The 21,965-nt window shown below is 42.2% G+C and overlaps 1 long non-coding RNA gene across 1 annotated transcript in view; it reads left to right on the top strand.

Annotated features, from left to right (window-relative positions):
• The window catches only part of LOC111092195, a 32,999-nt gene extending 23,551 nt beyond the window's left edge, over nt 1-9,448 (top strand). Inside the window, exon 3 of the long non-coding RNA XR_005377341.1 lies at nt 9,363-9,448. This is a non-coding gene — a long non-coding RNA (uncharacterized LOC111092195). The remainder of the gene's footprint in view (nt 1-9,362) is intronic.
• Nucleotides 9,449-21,965: the final 12,517 nt, after the last annotated feature.

Below are 21,965 nucleotides of genomic sequence, written 5' to 3'. Positions count from 1 at the left end.
TTTTTTTTAAGATTATATTTATTTATTTGAAAGAGAGAGAGCAGGAGGAAGGGCAAAAGGACAAACAGACTCCCTGCTGAGTGGGGAATGAAACCTGGGGTTTGATCCCAGGACCCTGAGATCATGACCTGAGCTGAAGTCAGATGCTTAACTGGCTGAGCCACCCAGGTGCCCCTACAGCTTGCTCTTTTCAATGAGCATCACGTTTTTGAGCTTCAACTGCTTGATCGAATTTAGTGTAAAATGAGAACAATGATTTTCTATGGAACATTGTTAGCAATTTGTCATTTGATGAAATAAGCTCATGCCCAGAGGAAAGAAGGAGTGAAAGAGAGAAGAAATGGGGAAGAGGTTGGTGGTGGAGGGCATGGATATCCCAAGGCATTCCACCGCCCCCCCCCCCGCCCCCGTGCCAGCACAGTGAGTGACCAAACTCAGGGATGACCTGACCTGTAATCATTTCCACATGAATGGTTCTGCATCTTTGTACTTTGTTCATGCGACAGGGAATGTTCTGGGATGTCCATGCATATGAGTGTTCTCCAGCAGGTCATTTCTAGTACCCAAAACCACCAAGAAGGGACATTCATTCCCTGCCTTTTCATTGTAACTCATTTGCAGATTCCAGTGGATGTTCACTAAGCATTTTATTATATTTATTTTCCTTCTTGGCTAATCTTGTTGCTTTCTCAAAGTGTAAGAGATAAAAATTCTGCCAGTGGTCCCAGTCACCCATACTGGAGGGCAGTGGGGTCATTTAACTGCAGCTGAAGTGGAGATTTGACCCCCTGACCAATTTCAAAGCAGATATAAGACCCTCTTAAAAACAAACTGCCTAGGATAGCCTGGATGGCTCAGCGGTTTAGCGCTGCCTTCAGGCCAGGGTGCAATCCTGGAGACCCAGGATCCAGTCCCACGTCTGGCTCCCTACATGGAGCCTGCGTCTCCCTTTGCCTGTGTCTCTGCCTCTCTCCCTCTCTCTGTGTGTCTCTCATGAATAAATAAATAAAATCTTTAAAAATAAAAATAAAATAAAACTGCCTAAATGCTGCCTAAAACCCCATCTAAAACAAACATTATTGGATATTTCTGATCATCCCTTGAATTTTCTCCTGTCTGAAAGCTCAGCTGTGATGATACCAGTTTCATCCATCCTTCCTTCAGTAGCTCAAGGTCCTCTGTGAGCTGGGGGTGTGGGGGCAGCCAGACCCTACAGGATATGTTTGGTCTGTTGTCCCTTCACCAAGAGCACAGACTTCTGTCTACCAGTTCCTGGCTTCCTCTTCCACTTCCTCTTCTTTTTGGAATGAGTGCTAGAAAAACCATGGGCAGCTTGGAGCCAGAACAGGTAGGGATCAAATCAGGGGCATCCTAGTAGCTGGATGACTTTGGGAAACCAAGAAGTAATTTCTTCACCTGCTCCCATCTTGTATGAGAATTCAATGAGGCAGAGAAGAGAAAGCACAGATCCTAGAACCTGACCCACGTTGGTTACTAAGATATGTTATTTCCTTTTCTATCTTTAAAATTTTCACCTGCCTTCCCTTTTCTTCTCTCCCTCTTTTCTTCCTTTCTTCTTTCCCTAGTCTACAGCAGATGATTATGTCACTAAATCTAGGTGGTAGGTTGATGCATACATGTTATATATTAACCATGTATCTCTATATGTTTGGAATATTTCTTAATTAAAAGACAAAATATGAAAACAATATCCAATGGGGAAAATGCCTAAAGGCCCATACCCAACAAATTGAGGCAGAATCTTTGGGGCTGGAACCATTTACATTTTTCAGAAGGTTAGAGATAATTCCATTATGTAGACAAAGTTGTAGATCATTGGTCAGTCCCTCTATCACAACTGCTAATTTTTGAGGAGAGTGCTTTTGTTTGGTACAGGTTGGGTTAGAGAATGGGGCCCAGGTCAGCTTGTGTAAGCTGACACAGGCAAGAGCCAGAGGAATAGTTGGAGCAGATCTTTGAAGATCCTCATGGTAGCAAAGGTAGAAGATGTCCACCCACTTCTCTGGGCCAGAGAAAAGGGGAGAATTTATCATAATGAACACAAAAACAAATATAAGTCTAGTTATATTATGTCCACCCAACCCCCACGTGCAGGTATGGGGATGAGAAGTATGGGAAACATGTGGGTGAAATTCCATTCTGGGTGTCTTGGGAATGAACAAAGGCTTGAGATCAGTCTCAGAGCCAAAGTCTCCTGTGTTCTGCCCCAGCATGGTCCTAAATTCCCAGGTCAGGCCCACAACTCCCCACATCTCAGCCTGGCCATGTGCCACATGCCAGGGCCCAAGATACACCTTGATATTTTTCTGGACTCCCAGTGTCAGAAGATATGGGAGACACTAGGAACTGACTCAGAGGTTGAGATGCAAGGCAGAATTTTATTTTTTGTACAATGGGCTTCCAGAGAAAAACAAACAACAGTTCCATGTGTATTCAGGAAAAAATATTTATCCTATAGTAGACTTGATTTGAGCAAAATCGGGTAAGAGTGATCTGTTGCATGCAGCCCCACTAACCATCACCACAGGGGTTGTTATAGAAAAGCCGGGACCAAGTTCAGGAATGACAGGGTACAGGTGATAAGGAATGGGGGACTTCTAAGCAAAATCTTGGAGGTGAAGAATAAAGCCTGTAATGAGCTGGTAGTCTCAATTCAAACCAACTAGAACATTGTTAACAAAAATATAAACCTCATTAAAATACGGGTGTTGTTCACAATGGTTTCTGGATTCTTGGATCTGGACATTTTGAGAACAAATTTATGTACCTTTGCATGGTATTGGTGAGAGTGGTGATCACATTCAAACATAGCAGATAGAAAAGCTGTGTATGGGGGCACCTGGGTGACTCAATCGGTTAACCATCTGACTCTTGATTTCAGCTCAAGTCTTAATCTCAGGGTTGAGACTGAGCACCACGTCAGGTTCCATACTGAGCTTGGAGTCTGCTTGAGATTCTCTCTCTCCTTCTCCCTCTGCTGCTTCCACCCCTTCCCCCAAAAAGGCTGCGTACGTCTGTGCATTTTCATATGCATGGTTTTGGGAGCAGGCACCACAGTTTTCCAAGGGCCCTACCCTTCTCTTCAATAGAGAAGTGATAAAACTAAGTCACCAATCCTTTGTTTCTGTTATTATCAGTCCTGAGGTAATTGTCCCCTGATACTCTTGGCTGGAAGTGAGCAGGTAACTTCAGGTGTGCTCCCACAGTTGAAGATGTCTGATCCCAGTAGCTGTCAAGTCAAGTTCCTAGAGGTCCTCGCTGTATGTGGTATCTTCTCCTCCAGACAAAGCCATACCCTGCAAGTTATCCCTTTCTAAGCCAAACCTGACAATGTGGACAACTTGAGCATTTTATAACTTCCTTTCTTTTCCACTCCCAGATTGGACTTTCCTGTGCTCCTATTCTCATAAGATCCTTCTCTATTTTTTTCACCTATTTCAACAACATTTAAATCTGTCAGCATCTGACAATGCCTCCTGCTAGTGTATGATATTTGGATTTTCAAATGTAGAGGGAATGTTTGACTAAAAAGTAAATAAATAGGGGATCCCTGGGTGGCTCAGCGTTTTGGCACCTGCCTTCAGCCCAGGGTGCAATCCTGGAGTCCCGGGATCGAGTCCCACGTTGGGCTCCCTGCATGGAGCCTGCTTCTCCTTCTGCCCGTCTCTCTCTCTCTCTCTCTCTCTCTCTCTATCATGAATAAATAATAAATAAAATCTTTAAAAAAATAAAAAGTAAATAAATAAATTCCCTACTGCCTCTCCAACTGGATTTGTGTAATTGTGTCAGACAAAATTGAGTGTGTATTTAAATGTATAGTGTGTATGTGTTGAGAGATTTCCACACACGCTGAACATAAGGGTTGAACTCTTTATGATATGATAAGTGAGAAATTAGCAGAACCAACTGAAGACTCAGAACCTCATACATCACTGCAAGAAACTAAAGTTGAGAAGATTTAAGCATGTGTGAGGAGATCTTCATTTGAAAGAGCATAGATGTGCCCTATCTCTGTTCACTGGGAAGGCCTTAGAGCAATGGTTTTCCCATAGTATTAGACATACCTAGCACCCAGATCTCAGATATAACCATCATTTTCTACTAAAAGGAATCCAGAATCTTCAGAGGAATGATTGGGTGAAGAAAGGTCAAAATGAGCCTGAAATATGAGCTAGAAGGTAAAGAAGTACTCAAAGAATGATGGGGGGCATGCTGTGTTAGTCTGCTCTGGACACCATAAGAAATTACCACAGACTGTGCAGCTAAAAGAATAGGATTTTATTTTCCCATGGTTCTGGACTCTGGTAAGTCCAAGATGAGGGCACCAACAGAGTTGATTTCCAGTAAGGTCTTTTTCCTTGAGTTGCAGATGACCACCTTCTTGGGTACACTCTCACATGGCTTTTTCTCTATGTTTGCATGGAGAGAAAGAGACAGCATGCTGTGGAGTCTCCCCTTCCTCTTATAAGGCCACCAGTCCTTCTAGACTAAGACTCCACTCTCATAAGTTCACTTAACTTTATTCCCTTAAAGGCCTTCTTGTGTCCAAACAGAGTCACAATGGGGCTTAGAGCTTCACTGTATAAATTTTGAGAGGACACAGTTCAGTCCATAACACATGCCAAAAGCACACAGGAATTTGTATGAGGGGGTTCCCCCTGGCCAAATATCATAACACTTGACTATCAAAATTAATACTGGCAGCTACGAAGTGTAACTTCGAATAAAATAAGAATCTACACTCTTGTGCTGGTATAATTAAATGAATGAATAATTTTTTTTTAATTGAGGAAGAAGAGAATTCTTCTTTACAATAGAAAAGCAGTTAATAAATGCATTAAGAATGATGGATTTAGACAACCATAACCAGCATTTAGCAACCATCTTAGTAACACCTAATTCAGGCAAAAATTGCCAAAGCCGGGGAGGGGGAGGAGCAAGACGGCGGAAGAGTAGGGTCCCCAAATCACCTGTCTCCACCAAATTACCTAGAAAACCTTCAAATCATCCTGAAAATCTATCAATTCGGCCTGAGATTTAAAGAGAGACCAGCTGGAATGCTACAGTGAGAAGAGTTCGCGCTTCTATCAAGGTAGGAAGACGGAAAAAAGAAATAAAGAAACAAAGGCCTCCGAGGGGGAGGGGCCCCGCGAGGAGCCGGGCTGAGGCCGGGGCGAGTGTCCCCAGGACAGGAGAGCCCCGTCCCGGAGAAGCAGGAGCTGCACCGACCTTCCCGGGCGGAAAGGGGCTCGCGGGGAGTTGGAGCAGGACCCAGGGGGGCGGGGATGCCCTCGGGCTCCCGGGGACAGTAACAGCAACTGCGCGCCCAGGAGAGTGCGCCGAGCTCCCTAAGGGCTGCAGCGCGCACGGCGGGACCCGGAGCAGCTCGGAGGGGCTCGGGCAGAGGAGGAGGCTCCGTGCGGAGGGGGCTGCGCGGTTCCAGGAGCAGCTCGGAGGGGCTCGGGCGGCGGCTCCGCGGAGGGGGCTGCGGCCCGGGAGCGCGAATCCACCAGCGCAGGCTCCGGAGCACAGGGCGCCGGGACACAGCCCAGGATCCCGCCTCCCCCGGGACAGGCAGAGGCCGGGAGGGCCCAGGACCGCAAGGACGCTCCTGCCCCAGCTGAGCACATCAGCGGCCCCGCCCCGGAGCCTCCAGGCCCTGCAGACGGAGAGCTCCGGAGTTCCTGCGGGGGCTGAATCCAGGTTTCCAGAGCTGCCCCGCCACTGGGGCTGTTCCTCCTGCGGCCTCACGGGGTAAACAACCCCCACTGAGCCCTGCACCAGGCAGGGGCACAGCAGCTCCCCCAACTGCTAACACCTGAAAATCAGCACAACAGGCCCCTCCCCCAGAACACCAGCTAGACTGACAACTTCCAGGAGAAGCCAAGGGACTTAAAGTACACAGAATCAGAAGATACTCCCCCGTGGTTCTTTTTTTTTTTTTTTTTTTTTGTTTTGTTTTGTTTTGTTTTGCTTTTTGATTTGTTTCCTTCCCCCACCCCCTTTTTTTCTCCTTTCTTTTTCTTTCTCTTTTTCTTCTTTTTTTTTCTTTCGTTTTTTTTCTTCCCTTTTTTTTCTCTTTCTCTTTTCTTTCCTTCTTTCTCTCCTCTCTTTTTCTCTTTTTCCCAATACAACTTGCTTTTGGCCACTCTGCACTGAGCAAAATGACTAGAAGGAAAACCTCACCTCAAAAGAAAGAATCAGAAACAGTCCTCTCTCCCACAGAGTTACAAAATCTGGATTACAATTCAATGTCAGAAAGCCAATTCAGAAGCACTATTATACAGCTACTGGTGGCTCTAGAAAAAAGCATAAAGGACTCAAGAGACTTCATGACTGCAGAATTTAGAGCTAATCAGGCAGAAATTAAAAATCAATTGAATGAGATGCAATCCAAACTAGAAGTCCTAACGACGAGGGTTAACGAGGTGGAAGAACGAGTGAGTGACCTAGAAGACAAGTAGATGGCAAAGAGGGAAACTGAGGAAAAAAGAGACAAACAATCAAAAATTGCCAAAGCTGATAAAAGTAGTGAGTAAAAATTTGAGGAGCAGAATATTCACATGATCTCAAAGTATCTCCCCCAAAAATATATACCTTACAAAGGGAAAAATAGTACTTGGCAGGGGAGACACCATGGTAAGCCAGTGATCAGAGCTAACTGATGAAACAAATGGCATCATGCGCCTCCTGACATGACGCACCAAGAACAAGACGTCATTTCTGGGATACACCTGTTAAAATATGCATAACTAATTTCCTCATGAGGAAATATCAGACAAACCCAAACTGAGCAACATTTTACAAAACAAGTTGCCTGGAATTCAAAAATGACAAGATCATGAAAGACAAAGATAAGACTGAAAAAACATTCCAGATTTTAAAAGATTCAAGAGACATGACAACTGCATGCAATGTATGATCTTGCATTGGATTCTGGAGTGGTGAATAAATAGACACACATGTTCATGTACACACGCACACACACAGAGGTCTTAAAGGATTTAGAACAGCTGATGAAATTTGAATGTGGACTGTGGGGTAGATAGCAGTGTTGTATAAATATTTGATACCTTAATTTTAATCATTATATTATGATTATGTAAGAGAATGCCCTTGTTCTTGGAAAATATATCTTATAGTATTTAGAGATAAAAGGAAATGATGTCTGTAACCTACTCTCAAGTGAATTAGAAAAATGTATGCATATTTAAATAGATATATGGGTAGATAGATATATAGATGATGGATGGATGGATGGATGGATAGATTGATAGATAATGTAAATGGAACCAAATATGAACTACTAGTGAACTTGACTAAAGGGTATATGAGAATTCTTTGCATTATTCTTGAAACATTTGTAAATTTGAAATTACATCAATTTATTTTATAAGAAACTTGAGTCCCAAGAGTGACTTAGAATCACAGAGCTGAATAGTGGCAAAATGGGGACTGGAACTCAGATGACATGCCTTTGGGTTTCCCAGCTTCATTCCTCACTTGGATGAAACAGGTGTATAGAAATCTGCTATCTGGTTCCATGTCTACCCCACTTCAACCACCCAGTAACTCCTAGGCAGTCTGAAACACTCTAACCTTTCCATTTGGGGAATCAAAACACTAAACAAAAGTAGTCATTTTACTGCAAACCTACTTGCTTCATGGGAATCACACTGACCTAAGGGCTCAACCACCAATATGATACAGCCTCAACCACCAATTCTTCCTGAAGTGGGTTCCGTGATGGCCTGCCTTCCACCAAAGCACACTTCATAGCAATTTGTCTATACCATAACTTCATGAATAGCGTCACTCTGATCTGATTTCAGATTGAAATAAATTTTCAGAGAAGTAAAATTGTTACGTTCATGTTAATGAAGAATCTCATCAGGAGACTTGGGGGTTTCCTCCAACACAGATGTATAGTTCAACAAACCATTCCATGCCCAGTGTGTAACAAATATCATCTTCCTAAAGTGAAACAAAGCCAGGAAGTTAAGATAGCCAAACACTAGTGGTTGTTGTCATAATACGTGAGAGGGATTTTGGTAAGGCTTTTGTCAAAAATTTTGGTTATCAACGTCAACCATTCCACCATTATTGCTTTATACTTTTAGTTGTGTGGGTCTTAAGTATCTCCTTTAAACTACAATCCCCAGACATTCCCCTTACAAATCTAATTAGCCAGGACGTATCTCAGTTAATAACCTCATAATGAGTTAGTATCAAACCAGTAGGGTTGGATACTAACCTAGTTGAAAATAAGTATGAAAGGGACGCCTGTGTGGCTCAGCAGTTGAGGGTCTGCCTTTGGCTCAGGGTGTGATCCCAGATTCCCGGCTTTGAGTCCCACATTGGGCTTCTTGCATGGAGCCTGCTTCTCCCTCTGCCTGTTTCTCTGTCTCTGTCTCTCTCTCTCTCTCTCTCTCTCTCTCTGTCTCTCATGAATAAATAAATAAAATATTTTTTAAAAAGAAAATAAGTATGAAAGATGGAGATATGACAGAGAAACTGGTCTCCGATTGAGGGGGTGGGAAGGCTTGATAAACCAATTCCCTGGATTTTCATGATTTCATTTATGCCAGGTTTGGGATGGGCTGAAACAAATACATGTGTTTTCAGGTGTATGTATTTGTCAGAATTCAACAAGTGATCCACTTAGGATTTGTTTTTTTTATTCTATGTAAATTTTACCTCAAAGAAGAAGGAGGAGGAAGAAGAGGAAGAGAAAGGAGAGGAGGAAAAATGTGAGGAAGAGAGGAAAGAGAATTGTGAACAGATAGACTCCATATGCATGACATACATGCTGAAGTGTTTAAGGGTGTTTGCAAATTAGTTTGAATGCACACAAAAAACATGATGGATTGGTGGAGGAACAGATATGTGATACAGCAAACAAGTCTATCAAAATGTTAATTATAGAATATATGTGGTAGGTAGATCTGTATAATATTATAACTAATATTTTTATGGCTGAATATTTACTGTAATTTTAAATCATCTTTGAAATTTCCATATTGAGGAAAATAGGTGTTCTACAAAGGTATAATACCAAAAGTTTATAGTTTGGGAATATTCCAGCCTCAAGCAATATGTATCATTTGTCCAGAAGCAATCCATCCACACGGGTCTCTTTCCCTAATATCAAATCTTTCTTTCTCTGTTTAGATGTATAATGAAATTCTAAAGCCAACCCTATATATTTTATGGTATTTTGACCCTAATTGGAACCAGGTGAAGTCATGTATCTTTATCCAATAAACTTCATTTCTAGTATAAATAACACCCCATTAAAATGTCTGTGCCAATGACAAGATTTCCTGTCTGCTTTGTTCCAGCTGGATCCCTCATGCCTAGAACAAAATCTGGAACCCAATAGATGCTGAGAAATACTTCTTGGGAAGATGAATTGAAACTTAAAAAATAAATGAAAGCATTAAAAATGTGATTCTTAATAGAACCCACATGACATTTGTTAAACCAAAGTAACAATTATAAGTTTGTCTGGTTGAGGCATCAAGACGAATTATGATTTGAACTTAACACAGTCTCTAAAAGTTTCTTATATAATCATGTTAGTAGGTATGCTATTCTGCACAAGGCAACTCCTGTGGTTCACTGTCATGAGACAGGTCTGGACTTAAGCTCTTATCCAGTTACTCGCTGTATGATCTTGGGTGAGCTAATTAACCCCTGTGCAGCAATTTCCTCACCTGCATAATGGAAGCAATGAGAACTACCATAAAGGGCTGTTAAAAGATCCATGAGTTATTTCTGAGAACTTGGAAGAACCAGACAGAGAAGGCGTTCAAAACCAATAGCTCTTCTTATATAATGAACATATATCAGAATTTAGACTGATGGAGGTGACTACATGGTTCCAAAGATGAGCCTGGGTGAATCATTCAGAAAGACACTTATAATTAGAGGGCCTGCACTGTGTGTTTAGCCAACCCTGGTAACAGAATTGCAAGAACTCCAGGCAATGGCCATATGCCACAGCCAATTTGTCATCACATCATCATCATCAGGAGCCTCTGTTATGCAGTGTGGAGATGCTGCTGGTTATCATCACACCTTGGCACAGCTCCACCACATTCTTAGAAATCACTACTTCAAATATCACATTCACACATGGACAATCATCAGTACAACAGTTTAAATTCATCTGTGGCATTTCTCATCTTCCCATTCACGTCTGCTTTCTTTTTCTTTCCATACTCCTTGCCCTGAGGACCAAACACATCAATGGAAAATATTGGTTTTCTAAAGCACAAACCCTAGAGCAATGGTGCCATGCACTGTACAGAAGTGACCATCAAACTGGGGTACTCAGACTCCTTGGAGGAATGTGAGTACTCTCCCACAGATAGTCAAGCCAGGGTTGTGTAAGAAAATCTATTTATGTCTTAATTCCTAGCACAGTATTTCCTAACATTGATCTACATTCTCATTTCAATAGCATGCATATCCCACTCTTCAGGAAGATAGGCCCCTCAAGGATCCTTCATCAATCTGTCCTACACTTCTCCATGGGATATTCTGAATTACATATGACAGATAAACATAATACCCTGATGGAAGTGACCTGATGGTACAGATATTTAAACAAGTGGGTCATAATATAATTTATGTTGCCAAATTTGACAATTCCAAATGAAAAACCCTTTTCCCATAAAGATTGGTTATATTATTTGCTTAGGTCCTTCCAATTACAGCTTCAAGTGCCATTTTTCTTACAAAGACTGGCAACTCAGGAAAAGTCTACTTCTGCTCTTTGCTACTGATGTTACTCAGTGCTTGATGCAGTTATCATAATGCCAAAATCTATTAATTTGCCACTCTAATTTGATTGACAAAAGAGGTAGACCAGTTGTTTGTGTGCACATAAATTTTATGTTTGGTCTAAGTGGTTTGTGTTAATTAGATATGGAACAAAACAAACTCCAAGTCCCTTGAAATGATTTGTTTTATTTCACTTGGTTGCTGCCCCCACACTTGGGCCCTCAATACGCTGTTGTTAACGGAATGAATTAGTGAACAAATATATTACCAAACAGCAGTGTGTCTGAGTCACCATCACGCAACCCTGGCTCTGCAGAGGGTAACTGAAATAGTCTTCCAGTTCAGTCTCATTTGGCTTTAACATATGACCCCCCATTTTAACTACCAGTTTAGTGCTCTCTGCTCATTTTTGTTACACATGCTATGTTCTGTTTCTGCTAATAAGCATTATTGATCTATTGTTTCATTTCCAATGGCTAAGGTGTTGTTGGAAAAGGTACAAGCTCTTCATTACTTGCTGCTATATCATCTCTTAGTTGAAATGTCTTAGAGATCAGCTGGGAGTCACTCTCAGTAGAGAACATTGCAGATATGAGAAACAAACTATGAGGCATAAACCACAGTCCAGACAAGAAACGGAAGGGAATGGTGAAGGATTGGAGGGGGAGGGCAGTAAAAGAACATTTCTCCAAGATCTACTGGGTTATAGCACTCTTCTGGGTCCTTGGGGTTTTTGAAACAACCAGGGCATTTATTTTGTTTCATGCTTTTCTATATGAGCCACCACATAGCCATAGGAAGAGCACGGATTTTGCAACCCTTAAATCTCTATCTGAAAATCACCCTGGACTTAATAGTGAACTAGCAGAGTGGTTAGAAGAAGGTGACTAGGTCTAGAATTCGAGCTCAACCACTTAAATTCCTTTGTGAGCTTGGGTGTGTTTTTAAACCTTTCCAGTCCCTGGTGTCCTCACCTGTAAAGTGGGGGTAAATGGCACAGGTTCCCAAAAGACTTGGTTGTTACTATTGAATTTAATACTAGCACATTTTAATATTATTATTCGTTTTTAATGAATATTAGTTCTAGTTTCATATATATATGAAAAGCATCAGTGCTTGATATGAAGATGCAAGTCAACTCCCTGATCTGGTCAAGTGAATATCAAAAGTGTATTTTATTATTTTGCATTTTTTAAATCAAATGAAAATCTCCCATGACTCTAATCTCTTCTGTTCTCTTTTCTGCCCTTTGGAGGCCATTAATCTCCTATTTTCAGATTGATTTTAAAAAAGCAAGCCACAGCACCAGTGCCTGCCCTCATTTCTCAGCTGAAGTGATTTCAGTTTCCTCTAAAATATTAAATTTTTCCCTTGCTCGTATTTACTATGCACAGATGCAGAAGGAGAATTACTCAAGTTTTGCAATAAAAATAAGTTTGGCTTTGTGAGCACCTGCTTTCTGCCGTTTAATAATGCCGAGCTCCCTTCTTCTGTGTGCTTCTGTTTACTCTTCTGCAAATTATTTTTGTTCTCAGTTGACAAAGATAAATGATGGGATTAATATATATTGAAGAAGTCTCTGTGAACAGTATGCCGGCCCAGAGGAAGGGTGGGTATTATTTCCCTCAGGTAAGGCAACACAGCAAACTGGATTAAGAGTAATTTGCTATGGGGTTTATAGATGATCACGATCTATTAGTGGTACACCATTTATGAAAATTGCTTTTTCTTAAATAAAAATTAGAATGACTTTCATTACCCTGTCAGGACTGAGCCATGCCAACGGCGTTTCCCCCAAGGAAAAACAAAACACCAATGACAAGGTTTAGATTTTTTATTTTACCTCAAAGCAATCTCCAAACTGTTGAAAGTAACAACAGAGGAAAAAAATATGTGGCAAGGAACTTTGGTTTGTAAGGTTCAGGGATACTGTTGTATAATTAGAGTTGAAAACTGTAGAAGAAATTACTTGTAAGGAAAATGAGTGAAGTGAATCCAATGTCGTATGTTTTGATGGTTGTTTTAAAATCATACAAACTTATGTGATTTAAGCAGAGATTTTGCAAAATGATATCAAGACTTTCAGTGTCATGGTGTTTTTATTCAACATTACAGAATCTTTTTGAGTAAGAAAGGCAATTTTCAACCAATTGATTCAAATTTTATCTCAACATCCCCCTTATTTGGGCACCCACCAGCATCTAGCCCAATAACTCACACAATTGCCATAATGTGTAATAAACCCTTATTTACATTCTTGGCTGTTCTATGACAGAACATTTTCCCCTTGTTAGGAAGGTACTCCTTTATTGTTGTTTCTAAAATAATTGTTAAGACGTTTTGACATTTGAGCAGTTTTTTTTTAATGCACTAATAATGATAACAAAAGGTATGAAAAGTGCTCAGTATTTATGACTAAGTTTGGAATATTTTTTTACCTTTTTGATGTGTGAGTGAAATAATTGTACTCTTTGTTTTATATTTCCAATTTGCATCTTAGAGTGGGAGTTACTATCAGGCCAACATCTTCAAAGAGAAACAAAAGGAATATAGGGACCAGCCATGCCCCCAACATTTTGCTCACACCAACCCTCAGTCATGCCAAGATCAAAGGCAGCTGTGGAATTGGTACAAGATTATGTCATGGGTGGTTGCAAAGTCATGGATTCCCTACAAGAGAATTGAGGTGTGGATCACATGCCTGATTCAGGAATGAAAAAGGAAGACATGTGTTCAAGGCATTTGGGTGAGGTTAGAATAACACACCTTTCTGCATCAAGTTAACCAACTGCACATTGGACTTCTCTTGAAGCTAGAAAAGTTACCAAAAAAATGCATTTTAAAAATAGAGACTCTAAAGCTTTCACTGAATCTGACACCTTGGGCCAGGATTGATCTAGTATGACCTCCATAGTTCTACTAAATGGACTGTACTGGTTTGCAAGAGTGGCCTTAGGAATGGTGATGAGGCCTCCTTGTGCAGTGCCTTCTTCCCACCTCCCTCCATTTATGCAGATCATAGACACACCAGTGAACCCTGAGATCACCAACATCTGCTTTGTTTCTTGGGCCTGAGTGAGCACAGATCATATAAACACTGGGTAAGAGACTCAATCAACAAGGAGAACTGGGTGAAATGATCAATCAAATTATAAACTCCACACAAAATAGCTTTATTGATTCAGTAATTTTTACTGCATCCAAGTGAACAAAGTTTTGGCCGGAGCCTTAAGAATATCACACCAAAGCAAATTCCACATGGGCCTACACATAATCAGTCTTCTCAATCCCAAATGTCCACAGCTGAGATTTCCAAGGCTGTGCTAGATGTGGTCAAGGCCCAAGTGAATCAGATACCTTCCTGCTCACTGGAGGCCAACTGCTGACCAATAAAGAACTCATAAACAATCAGGTGGTATTAAGCTCATACTCACCTTGTCCCCTCCTCCATACAGTCATAAAAGGCAGGTTGCTTAGTGCTGCATGTTTACATAACATCTAAGGAAAGACTGGTGTGAAAGAACAGAGCCTTGCTCAGGGAAACAAGATGGGAACTATAGCCTTAAACCAATTCAGGGTGTTCCACCCAGGAAGCTAGGAGTCCCTTGGTGTGCTTCCCCAGAGAAACAACATTCTGAACGGGGATCATGAGACTCAATAGATGACATGAGTTCCCCTGAAGCCCTAGAGTTCCTAAGATTGTCACTCAGTGGCTGAATGGTGGTAGAAACGTGGGTTTCCTGGGAGTGTCTTTATTGTCATTACTCCTTTCAATACTGAGGTTAAATTTCATGGTGAAACTTGCCTCCAAGAATCCTATAAATGTTGGTTGAGGGAATGAGGGATTAATCATGCCATCTTGAGTAGTTGGGATTCAGATTAATGGAGGGACAAGATCTGGGAGACATGCATCAAAAGGGGCCCTGTCATAAAGAACAACAACAGAAAAAAAAAAAAAAAACACACTTCTGAAAGGTTGGGAGAATGATGTGATGTCAATTGTGGGAGGCTATGGTCTTAAGCACAGGGAAAGGAACCAGTTTTTAAAATTCCTTTGCCAGGACACCTCAGGAAGTAGTTTGAACATTATATAAAGCAAATCATCTTCAATACTGTCTTCTATATATCTTGTATAAAATAAAAATGCATACCAATGGGTGTTCTGAGCCAAACTACATGCACAAAAGTAATTTTGCTCAGGACAGAGAAATCCAGTTGCCACTATGTTGTCATTTTTTGGTCTATTTTAATTTCTTTACCCATCATCTACTTCTCTGTCTTACTCAAAAAGGTACACCTTTAAAAAGTAAAATATGTTAATTTTGCCTTTTTGCCCTTTCTTTTGGTCTTTGTCTTCCTTTTCAAGGCTAGCCCCTTGTTCACTCCCTTTTTCCCAAAGCTAACTCCTGGCTGTGCTCATTTTGATTTTTGGTGACACAGAGCTGAGTTGTATTCTCCAACAGACAGCCACAGTCCTCTGTCTTATCTGGATTTTCCTCTCTATATAGCCAAGCAGAGGTCCTGCTCCCACAGCCATTTCCTAGCACCTGCTGAGCAGATAAGGGAATACTTTTGCTAAATGCAAAAATGTATTGAGCTTGTATTATGATAATTAATGTATATTAAAGCTTTTAGTACTTAATTTTTAAAAGTGCTTTCATATGTTAAAATCCATGGTTATTGTCTTACATATCCTAGGTATCCCCTTCTGGTAACCTAAGTCCCTTTGTCCTTTAGGAGGGCTTGTGGTTTGACTGGGTCTGGCTCACCTACTGGGACTTAGCTGCCTATTCGGGCCTGGCCACCTTCAGCCCACAGTCAGGAGTCTTTTGCTGGAAAGAAATGTGTTCTCTTGGCTAACTGAGCAGGCAAATCAAGCCTCAGGCTATTGGTAGTCATCCTTCCTATACGTGGAAGAACCTGTCTGATGAATCCAATAGGGTAAAAGTAGAAGTGAATGATGGGGAAAGAGAGTAGCATCCTTGAGCTACTGTATCTTTCTATGCCTGAGTTCCCCATTTATGTGAGCCAAAAAATTCTTTCTGCATCAGCAAATTGTTTTTAATATTTTCTTTATTTGAGAGAGAGAGAGACAGACAGACAGACAGACAGAAAGAGAGAAAAAGAGCACAAGCAGGAGGGAGAAGCAGAGGGAGAGGGAGAACCAGAACCCCCACTGAACAGGGAGCTTGATGTGGGGCTCAATCTTCATGTTCATGACCTGAGCCAAAGGTAGATGCTTAACTGACTGAGTCACCCAGGTGCTCTGCTTCAGCAAATTTAAATTGAGTTTCCTTTTCAACTGAAAGAGGTCTAATTAAGGCATAATTTGACAGTCATTTATTAAGTCTACTATGCAACACACACATTTGGCTCAAGAATCACTTTGTTCACATTATCTTAATGTGGGTGCTTTTTAGATTATTATTTTTATTAACAACCCTTTGAAGATTAGTCTCCTGAGACTCCAGGGAGTAATTCTCTCCACTTTACAGAGGAGGAAACTGAGGCACAGCGTGATTTAGTAAGTTGCCCAGCATCACACAGCTCAGACTCCTAGTCCAATGCCCCGTAGAGATAAAAGACACACCAGGGCTGTGAAGGAGCTCTCAATCTCTTTCTATACCAATAGCTTTGGGTATAGTATAGACCTTATCACCATTTGCAGTTAAGTATGTGGCCAGATAACAGAGAATATGCGGGGAAGGGATTGCCCAGCCTGTGACAGCCAAGAAGGCTGGACGAAGCTTGGCTTTTCATCAGGCCTGGAGGAGTGGCCAGGTCCAGAAAGGCAATGCCCAGAGGAGGTGCTCTCAGAAAGGGAAAGACAAAAGTGAAGGCTAGAAGTGGACATATGAGGTCCCTCACACCACTAGGGGTATGACTCTTTCAAGGCCATCCATGTCATCTGAGCCTCAACTTTCTGACTGATACTACTGGAAAGAAATGCTCTCCTGTGACTCCCCTCCTTCCCCCTTTTCTGCCCTTTCCCTTCTTTCTTTCTCTTTTCTCTCCTCTCTCCCTTCTGTGTTCTCCCCTCCTCCTCCCTGTCCTCCCATGTCCTAATGCTTCTGGACACTTAGGATTGGCAGTTCCAACAGAGGACACTGGATTTATAATCCATACACTTGATTCCAAATCCTGTCTCCACTTACAAATGTATGTCACTTGCATCAAGCTGCTTAGCCTCTTTTAACTCAGTTTCCCTATTTGTAAAATGGACAGAATTCCTTCCTCAAAGACTTTTCAAATGAAAAATCTTTTGGCCCTTCCAGATCAAGCTTTTTGCTTTAAATGAGGTTTCTAGCACAGTCTAATTCTCTAGTCCCAACCTGGAACCTTTCATTCCTTCCACTGATGACATTCACCTCTGTGGCCTGAGTTCTTATCTCCTGCTCGGTTCCCAAACTATGCATACCGTGTGGGTTCCTCACTGCTCAGGGTCATCTTCACATTACCCTGGGGCTTGTTAGAAATGCATAATCTCAGGTCCTACTCTGGACCTTCTGAACCAGAGCTTGTATTTTTTTTTAATTTATTCATTTTAAAGAAAGAGACAGAGAGAGACAGAGAGAGCAAGCACAGCAGAAGGAGAAGAAGAGGGAAAGGAGAGGGAGAAGCAGACTGCCCCGAGCAGAGAGCCTGACCCAGGGCTGGTTCAGGACTTGAGCAGAAAGTAGATGCTTAACTGACTAAGCCACTCAGGTGCCCCCTAAGCTTACATTTTAACTGGTCCCAGGGAGACAGATCTGTGCATAAAATTTGAGAACTGCAGCTTTCTCCCCACATCGGACCCCACAAACCCACTACCTACTCATGGTTGTACTTAGCTAGCTGACCCTCCCCCTGGTCACTCTTCCATTTTCTGCAAAATCCTTCCTCCAGGGAGCCTCCTTGGTTCATGCCCCCATGGCACCTTGCACTTGTCCTGGTGACATTTAGCAGAGTTGCAATAAATAATTATTCGAGTAACCTCTGTGGTAACAAAATTCTCGCCTATATTATTCATCACATAACCTCTACATCTTAAGTTCCCAATAAATATTTCTTTAATAAACTAATGGTAAATGAAGGAGTATTGGAATAAAGGTTACTGTACATGTAAATAGCTGATATACAAGAGCTGAGTAAATGTATGTTTTCACTTTCCCACATGTCCCACAGCATAGGAGGCATATATACTCTGTGTATACGTCAGAGTCAGGATCGGTTGGGTGCTGGTAACACCAAAGCCACGTGGTCCAGATGCTGCCCTCTGGAGCTCACAGAAGTGCTTCTCAACATCAGTGTGCCGTTCTATCATCCCCATGATGAACCACAGCCTTACCCACCTATGCTCAAGGGCAAGTTTGTGTGGCATGCCTTCCAGCTAGGGTTCCTCCCACAGAGAGCAATAAAGAAAGTGCATACATTTGACCTGACCGCATGTGTGGTGTGTACTGCATGTCACTAGGTACAGCACAGAGATACAAAACACGAGACCACTAGGTTGTTGCTGGAAATTCTACTCTGGGTTGAAACCAGGTATAATGACTCCAATGATTTGTAAGTTTCCTTTTAGAGAAAGATCCACATAGACCAGAACAGTTTGGAAAGCTGCAATTGCTATTTATCAGCAGGGCAAAATGTTCTGTATTTTCTATGAGAAGCCCTCAACTTAAGTCAAATAGATCTTTAAAAAATCTTCATACATTCTTTTTTGCAGCAAGAGTACATTTAAATCATGATAGATAATCTGAAGTCTTGAAGGGTTTCCAGGGAGTGAGAGACACAATAGGAAGGATTAATTGATTGAGCAGCTTAATGTAATGAATGTTCTAATTCTTCAGTAAAGTGGAGGGTCTCACTTAGCCATTTCAGTGTCTTTGTACATAGTCTCTCTCATTTAATCTCCATGCTCTCCTTACCTATATTTCTTCTTTCTTTTTATCTTATTATCCTGGGGATATTTTATAAGCCACCTGGGAAAAAACTTCAAGGACCAGATATAACTTAAATATATGTGTACAGCTTCGGGCTTGGGAAATTTAGGGAAAGGTTGAAAATTAGAGTCAACTTTGTGGACAAGGGATGAGTGACTTAAACACACCCTTGAAAAATCAGCAAGATTTCGATAGGTAGAAACCCATTTTAACTTGCTGGTCCTACCTTTGCACTTGCCCTGAGCCCCTTGGATCATGGAGAATTATATTAGCCTCTGAGTTGAACAGCACTGAGCACCTAGCTACATGCCACAAGTGCTGGCTGTTATGTGGGTTCATGTGCAGGATATCAACCCAAGGCAAATACATTCTCCATTTGGGGTGATGGAAATGGTCTATATTTCCATCAGGGGAGTGGTTCCAGGGTGGATTCATTTGTCAAAACTCATCAAACTATTCCTTTAGGGATACCTGTATGGCTCAAGTATCTGGCTCTTGATTTCGGCTCAGGTCATGATGTCAGGGTCCTGGGACTGAGCCTCACTTGGAACTCCACATTCAGTACAGTGTCTGCTTGGCCCTCTCCCTCTGCTCCTGCCCCTGCTCTCTCTTTCTCTGTCTAAAATAAATAATAAAATCTTTTTTAAAAATCTATTCTTTTAGATTGAGGATAACTTGTTGCAAGTGAATTATGCCTCAGTGTAGTTGATCTTAAAAATGAGCATACGCTTTTGGTCCATTAAGGGTCTGTCCTCACTCAAGTTTGAGGTAACGCATTGGCAACTCTTAGAAGTTGGGGAAGGTGGTAGAAGAGGAGGGTCTCTCTGCATGACTGAGCTTTGGAAGCTAAGAAGCATCAATAAGATACAAATCAAAATATGTTAGGGATCTGAATCTGAGGAAGGGCTATTGAAAGATGCTGCTCTGATTTCAGTGGTAGCTGCTCTGATTTAAGTGGCAGGGTACCTGGTGGTGCTGCCTCGCCAGTCCAGGGTGAGGCGAAGGATCCATGGTGTGGAAAGTAGGAGAAGGGTGCATAAAGCTGAGGGGAGAAAAGAAGATGGAGAGCTGACAAGAGGTCACCATCACGGCTGGCAGAGGGAACAGAGGTCCATGCTGATGGTACATTTTGGGAAACTGTCTAGAAGTCAGTGCCTCTTTAGGCACCCAGGGTGGGGCTACCCCTTGGTACTGATGCTTTCTGCTGGTGCTTCTTAACCATTCCTGAGCATGAGCATTGCCTGAAGAGCTTTCACCAAATGCAAATGCTGAGGACCCTTCCTATCCAGCTGGCCTGGAGTGGGGCCAGCAGTTGTTGTTGTTGTTGTTTTTGAAGCTTCTCAGATGAGTTTAGTGGGCAGACACCAACACCAACCCTCACTCTGTGTTCCTGGAATCAGGGTGGGGAGAAGCTAAGTGAAGAGGGGACTGAGACCCAAAGAGGTTAAGTCACTTACCCAGAAGTTATACAGTTTGACTGGCCCCTGAGCCAGACTGGCCCCCATGACGTAGGATCCTCACCCAGCTGCTGCATGGTGGACTTCTCTGCTCCCTTGTCCCTTTTCCTGCTGTTGACAACTGTGGACACATATGGGATCAGTGTCAACCCTCTATTCTTGGGGCTTCCTCAGACACATGCTGGAATTTCAGCACTACACAGTCAAGACCAAGGTTCTAGGCCTGGGTTGTCACATGGGCTGTGGGGAGTTGCCTTTCCCAGGACAGTGCGGTGGGGTCTCCCTCAGTCCTGCTGAGACCCTTGAGATGCCACAGGGAACCGTATATGCTTCATTTTCCCAGGCACAGACTGTCTATTAAACTTTGAGATCGCAAAATTAAAAGAAAAACAAGCTTCCATTTTCTGTCCCTCCCAACCCATCCTAAACAGTGTTCCACCCAACCCATTCCCAAACTCACTGTTAACCACCTATTTTCTGGCCCTCCATTCCTCCAGGACAAAATCCAAACTCTTGACCAAATGTCAGCAGTTCCTCTGAGCCATGACTCTGGGTTGTCACTGCACGAGGATACATTTCACAAACCTTTGGCACCTCCCAAACTGATCTCTTAGTTCCCCGGGGATCCTCTGCCTGTTCTCACAGATTTCTCAGGATTTAGAAAACTTAACTCTCCAGCCAGTGATTCTCAGTCCTCCTTCATTTCATGGCCCCTAGGAAAGACTACTATCTCTTCACCAAACACTATGCTCTTGATCCAGATTGCTATGACTATTTGTTGGCTTCTGCCTCAAGTCTTCTGCATTTGCTTTTCTGTTCAATCTTCCTAGCTTTTTCTCCTAACCAGTTCCTTCTAAATCCTCACCCCCCAACCCAGCCAGTGACACTGTTCACTCCAGCCTATTACCTTCTTCCAGTGCACAGAACCATTTGAAATCATCTTGACTTTTTGTCTACTTTGTGTGTTATCTGCCTTGCTCTACTTAAATGTAACCTCCATGAAATGCAAACTTCTTCTGTATTGCTCACAGCTGTACCTCTACTGCCAGTACAAGCACATAGTAGAATCTTATTCAATGTTAGCGCAATGAATGAATGAAGGAATGCAGTTATTCTGGGCCACAGTATGCCAGATACACTTCCTGTCCTAGGCACGGCTTCTTTTTTCTTTTTTTAAGATTTTATTTATTTATGCATGAGAGACACACAGAGAGAGGCAGAGACACAGGCAGAGGGAGAAGCAGGCTCTCTGTGGGGAGCCTGATGCAGGATGCGATCCCAGGACTTCAGGATCACACCCTGAGCCAAAGGCAGAGGCTCAACCACTGAGCCACCCAGGTATGCTTAGGCACGGCTTCTTGAGCCACCTTCTGCCTCTGCTCACCATCTGGGCTAAAGTGTGTCTGTCATCTCCTCAGGCAAGCCCTTCTTTTTACCAGTTGGACAGCAGGTATTTTCAGAGATAGATAGATATCTGACCTCATAGGTGAACAGCAAGCACTCAGGAGATAAGGCAGGTGGATATGGGCCCCCTTTCCCATGGCCCAAAAGGCCAAACCATGGTCTAGGAGGTCAAAGACAACCCCGACCATTCCCCAGTGTGAGGATGGACTATTTTGAAAACAAAATAAAACAAAAAAACTGCCATATTTGTAATAACAATGAGTCACAAAACTTCATACATTCATCTGTAAAATAAATTGTAACTGCTGGCACGGATCAGAAAACTATTAACACAAATCGAATACCAATAAAAAATAAATTTTTATTAGAAAAA

This window comes from Canis lupus, chromosome 24 (assembly GCF_011100685.1).
Source record: "Canis lupus familiaris isolate Mischka breed German Shepherd chromosome 24, alternate assembly UU_Cfam_GSD_1.0, whole genome shotgun sequence".
Classification (NCBI taxonomy): Eukaryota; Metazoa; Chordata; class Mammalia; order Carnivora; family Canidae; genus Canis; species Canis lupus.
This window is presented reverse-complemented; position numbering and strand designations above follow the sequence as displayed.